Source organism: Anguilla anguilla, chromosome 1, assembly GCF_013347855.1.
Source record: "Anguilla anguilla isolate fAngAng1 chromosome 1, fAngAng1.pri, whole genome shotgun sequence".
NCBI lineage: Eukaryota > Metazoa > Chordata > Actinopteri > Anguilliformes > Anguillidae > Anguilla > Anguilla anguilla.
In genome coordinates this window covers 31,076,694-31,082,693 of record NC_049201.1, presented here as the reverse complement: position 1 = coordinate 31,082,693, position 6,000 = coordinate 31,076,694, and the positions used below count along the sequence as shown (strand labels likewise).

Here is a 6,000-nt window from a genome sequence, read left to right as displayed (position 1 = left end):
ACAATATTAGGCAGGTGGTTTTAATGTTGTGGCTGATCAGTGTATATATATATATATATATATATATATATATATATATAAGGAATTTGGACGGCACTGTATGGCCAAGGAAGCTATTATGAGGCTGACATAGGCTAAACCTTAGACTTACCAAGACCATATGGTATGTGGTTTACCATATTCTTACTCATCTCCAATATACCAGCATAAGAGAGCTGAGCAAAAATTTTGCAAGTTCGAATCCCAGGATGGGCTACTGCACCCAAATATGCATCCAAATTTATTCACCTTACCATATAAATGGGTAACATTTAAAAATATATGCAGTACAAGTCTCCATGAACCAGGGTTCCTACTAAGGAAATACTTATTAAAAGTGCAGTCAAATTAAATCAGTATGACTGCGTGATGAATGATACAGAATCTCCTAATTTGTAGAACAAAAATACAGAAATTCTTGGTAATTGAATCCCCCCAGTTTCCCACCAAAATAACTACACTACCACAAGCACCTACCATAGCCAGATGAACAGTGACCAACTCCAAAGCAGTAAATGGACTGAAAATGAGAGGAAGAATTATATAACTCTATATTGATTTTTTATTATATATTTGAGTTATTATATAAGAGAATTATTGCTGTCAATATATTTATTTTTAAAGCAACGTCATGTAACCTGTTTTGCTGACAGTGAATTAGAATGATAGGTCCTTGTCCACATGTTCAAATGTGAGAAGGTATGAAGGAATATTTATGCAGCTACGTATTCCAATTTCCCTGCACACCTCATTGATGCTGACAGCTCTAACATCATTCAATTTGACTGTTGGATATTAAAATGAAAAACACTGATCTACTCACTCAGACTACTGTCAGGATCACAGTGCTCAAGTGTCACTGCCAATTGCACAAGAGAAGCTGCAGTTTGTTTGCCGAGTTAATGAGTTTGTCCAGTCTAGGGCTATGCTGGCAAGGCTCCCCAATTCTAACAGAACTTTAATTTTCTAACTGCTTGAGTGTCAAAATTATTCAAGTGGAGGCATGAAGAATAATGACAAGGTAAAAGATCAGTTAGCAAGAGAGCTGGAGTCACTTAAAATGTGAACAATGGTGACATGGAATCTGATGCTTGTCTCATGCAATTTTGTATTTAAATTGCTTTAGGTCACTGCCACTCTATTTTTATCCCACACTTAGAATGCCTCTATAACATCTGCCAGTTTGGAACACAGGTGCCATCTTCATCTGAAATGTGTGCAGCCAGCTCCCATTTCTTTTAACTCTATAGTCCATCAATGTGATCATCATAGCACTCTCGTCTTATAACCATATAGTTTTGCTTTTCTAAATATGTGAAATATACAGTGCCCTCCAAATGTATCTGCAGTAGTTAGGCAAAATGTTGATTAAAATAAATTCTGATAGAAGAGATACTGCATGCCTGCTTGAACCATCTACAAGACATAATTTTACATAATGTAATCAATTCAGTTTCATCTTCTAATGGCAATTAAATCCTACTCTCAGCAGTCTATGTACAGATCTGAATGGGCCTAGCTAGTTAGCTAGTTATATAGTCAGAAATGCCAGATACTGCTGGGTAGCTTGTCACAATAGGAATAATATGAGACCACGGCACATGGGATAAAAGCTAGAGAATTATTTTAAACCAGTAAAAGAAAAACGTTGGATTTTCATTCTGGTTTGTATAGACCTATAGTTCGTCCACGTCACCACTTACGTCACATGCGGAAGTGGTGGCAGAAAGACGGCGCAAAGTATAAGCAAGAGAGAGCGGTACACAGTGATGGATGGATGTATGTTGTGCTGTGCTGTTGGCTGTCAAAATAGAAATGGCAAAAACCCAGGACTTAACTTTTATAGAATTCCGTCAATAAAAAATCAGTTTGAGGCTAATTGTAGATGACTGTAGCTTCAAGTGATCCGAAGATCTGAGTGGACAGATGAGATAATAGCCAACTCCCATCTTTGCAGTGAACATTTTATTTCAGGTAATGTTATGCTATTAACTCATATCAATACGTTGTTCGTATATGCAATAATTATTTTCCTATTTATGATGCGTTATGTCGTAGTGAATGCTAATTGTAGTCTATGTTAACTTTTTAAAGGCAAGCCATCCCTGGACCCTGCATCCCCAGACTTTGTGCCCACATTGTTTAAGCACAGGCAGCATCAGTGTGATAGAATCCAAAGAAAACTTGACCGGTAAAATTCCCTCGTCTTCAAAATGTAACATGCCATGCACATAGAGTGTGTTCTATTATTATGTTCTATTCTTGCCTCATACCAATGTTGTGTTACTGTGTTTATGTTAGATATCAAAGGAAGAGAAGAAGAACTACTGAAGCTTCCTCTGATGAAAATGGAACATCAAATGCCCATTATTCCAAAGACAATGATCCTCTGCCCAGCACAAGCCAGCCTTTCAGTCATGACCAGGAGCTTGAGCTTGGTATGATAGGCTACTTTGTTATAGGAGGTCTAATGGAAAGTGCAGTGAGATTTTTCTTAACGATTATCTCTAGATTCCTTATCTGTTTGAGTCTGAGTTCTTAAGTAGAGCTGTAGTTATAATCAGGCTTAGAAGCCCTGATTCCTGTTATAGCCTAAATTTTGTTTTTGTCAAATGCTGGGATTGTAATTGCAAACGTAGTTTGATAAAGGCTTGATGTATATTTATCCCATTGTCAATGTGATACAGTATGTGAGACTCATAGCTTTTTGTACCTACTTCATTTTCAGATGAAGAGGATTCTACTGTCCCTAGAAAGGCCTATGATGACCTGAAATTAAAGAATGAGCAACTGAAGACAATGCTAACCTTCGGAAGGAAGTACAACATCTGAAAGATCAAAACAAAAAGCTTAGAGACAATTGAAGACCGACATATTTCCTATAGTGTCATTAAAACCAAGGCTAAACAAATGCTATTCTTTACAGGGTTGACCACCATCATTTTTCAGTGGTTGGTGTCAAAACTGAAGGACAGTATAGTGACAGTGTTTCCTCACCTTTCTATTGAGGACCATCTGTTGACCGTGCTTATGAAGCTACGACTTGGTTTAACCAATAAAGACATAGCTTTCAGATTTTAGGGCGTTTTCATATTAAGTACGATTGCTTCTCTCCACTCCCCCGCCGCTCAGCTTTCACATTAGTAATGTTGTTCCGTACCCGAGTACACTTGCGTCATCAACAACGCGACATTTGTTTATGTTGTCGCTCCAGTGTAAAGCCCCATTCGCAAGATCCCAAGCCCATTCTAAATAGCAGTCCACTTCCATGTTTTGGTACAGTAGTTTTCACACCTGATGTGAACCGTACCCGAGTACACATGAACCGTACTCGAGACCACCTTTTCAAGTGGACCCGGGCACGGTTCGTTGATCCATACCCGGGTACGGTACACAGTGTTCACACTAATCAAACGAACTGGACTTTGGGTTCAAGTGGACTCGTGTACTCGGATCCGGGCCCGGGTCTCTGATGAAAGCCTCCTTATGTAGACCCTAATGTAATTACCCAGGCCTTGACTGGGTAATTACTGGCTCCCTGCAATGTCAAAAATATTGAAGACACTAATCAAATGGCCAACTAAGAATGCAAATCTCAGGAACATGCTACGGTTTAAAAAAAAAAAAAAAATTAGGGGTTGCAGGTGTATTTTCGATTGTACAGAAATCTTCATGGAAAGACCTTCCAGTCTTACCGCTAGGGCTCAAACTTGGTCAAATTATAAGCACCAGAACATAAATATTTAATTGGGATTGCACCAGCAGGGGCAATTTCTGTTCTCTTAAAAGTATAAGGGGGGGGGGGGGGCGCATATCTGATAAAATGATCACCTCTGAATCTGGATTTTTAAAATTGCTGGAGCCAAATGATATGATCTTAGCAGATCGTGGGTTCTTAATCAAAGGTGAACTTGCGTCATATGGTGCTACCCTGAAAATTCCTCATTTTACCAAGGGCAAAACGCAGCTTGCTGTTCAAGAGGTTGACACATCAAGGCAACTGTCGAATGTCAGGATACATGTAGAGCGGGTAATCGGTAGGTGGAAAACTTTCAAAATATTGACATCTGTAATTCCAGTCACACAAGTTGACTTGCTTGATGACACAGTTGTTTGTGCTGCACTGGCTAACCTTAGCAAAAGCATTGTGCCTAACATGTAAATAATGCCTTTGTACACACAAGCATATATACTTAGTTGTGCAGGCAACATTAAGTACTGTATCACAATAGGGTACAGAGGAGCATTCATAGGCTACTGTCTTTGCTTTAATTAAACCTCAGGAGTCTCAGGCTTTATTGTATGTTTCATCAGTTTATTGTATGTTTATTATCAGTTTTTGTATGTTTCATCAGTTAGCTATGCCATGGTGATAAAAGCAGTCAGCAAATTCATTCATTTTGATTACAGAAGTGCTATAACCTTTGACTGACACTGTTTTCAAGTCTCTCGGCTGAGGGAGCATCAGTGGCCTTATTACTTGAATGTTAATAAAAAATGCACGTTTAAACTACATCCTTTGTATGTAAACATCAGTTAATTCCATTTTCATCCAGTACATATATACATATTATATTAACGTTACAATCTCGAAGATTTCCGTTTCATTCTCTTTGGCGGTACCAATGGCGAGAAGCGGTAATTGCAGGTGTGTTTTTGGACCTCACTTCCCATAGATCCAACTGGATCCAACCAGTGTCGCCTGTGTGACGTCAGTCAGTTGGCACCTGGGCCACGCCAACTATAACACTATTGACTGAATAAAAAATGGTTGTTATAAAAGTAACGTTATGTACATACTCATTTGTTGTCTCACAGGCTAACTTAAACTGTCTTTACACTGCCGAGCGGGGTTAAAATGCTGCTGCAGACCTGAGGTAGAATTAGTGATGATCAATTTCCACGTTCTTTATCCTTTTGCCCGGTATGAACATCTTTACACTCTGTTATTGTAACGCTAGCAGACACCAGAAAAAACAGTACACCACACACACACAAGTGAGTTGAAGAGCGAGCTTGTTGCATTAGCTCCGCCTACCCTCTCTGGCGGACAAACCCCACTGATGGGTGATGGAAAGCGTGTCACTAACTATGCGCCGCTTGTGATTTTTTCCCGGGAATGTCACCACAGACACCCAGTTCTTTAATCATAAATTATAATAATAATAATAATAATATAAATTAATATAATAATAGGCTCAATTACCATTGTGTTACCTAATTCGGCGATAGATAATGACTTAACAGACATTTATTTTAATGAAAATCTTTGAGATTATTACTTTAACTATATATACAACTCTGTACATATTGAGAAACAACAAAATCAAGATGAACAACATTTTACCATGACATGTACATGAACAGCAGGTGATATTGTCCTAAAACACTTCACTTTAAGTGTTGTATTTGAATGTTACACTACTAACTACACACACTGCTTGCAGAACCAACTGTGAGGTCTTCGTTTGATGTCTGCACACTGATAGTGAAATCTGGTCTTGCACTTGGCACAGTTAATCATTTTACCAAAGTCTGGTCTGCCACAGTGGGGGCACAGATTAGGGTTACTAAGAAGAGGGTCCCAGCTCCTGGTGAACAGGTCTGGCAACACACTCTCTCGAAAAAAGTGTTCAGCTTTAGGTAGAAGATTCTGCAGCATTTCCAGTATCTCTTTGAATGTGACTGATGATGAACGCATTTTTTGTCCAAACTACAAAATCTGTATACTAGACATCACAGACTAACATTTGTGGCTGACACTCCTAGTAGTATTGGTGGTTCTTTTTTTAGCTGCATTGATGTATCCAAGCAGACATTCGAGTCAGCATTGCACCCACTCAAGCTGTCACGATACTTGTAAGGACATTTTATTTCCAGTGTTCCCTTTCCACAACAAGAACAGCACACCAGTCCATCTGGTGTTGCCCCAAGGTGTGGATAATCGGGTCTAACAACAAG

General features: G+C 39.0%; 1 long non-coding RNA gene across 1 annotated transcript; it reads left to right on the top strand.

The window, feature by feature from the left end:
• Positions 1 to 2,136: 2,136 nt before the first annotated feature.
• On the top strand, positions 2,137 to 3,754 carry LOC118211248. The gene is made up of 3 exons (XR_004761982.1): positions 2,137 to 2,230; positions 2,341 to 2,477; positions 2,768 to 3,754. It is a non-coding gene; the product is annotated as an uncharacterized LOC118211248 (long non-coding RNA).
• The last annotated feature ends 2,246 nt before the right edge of the window (positions 3,755 to 6,000 follow it).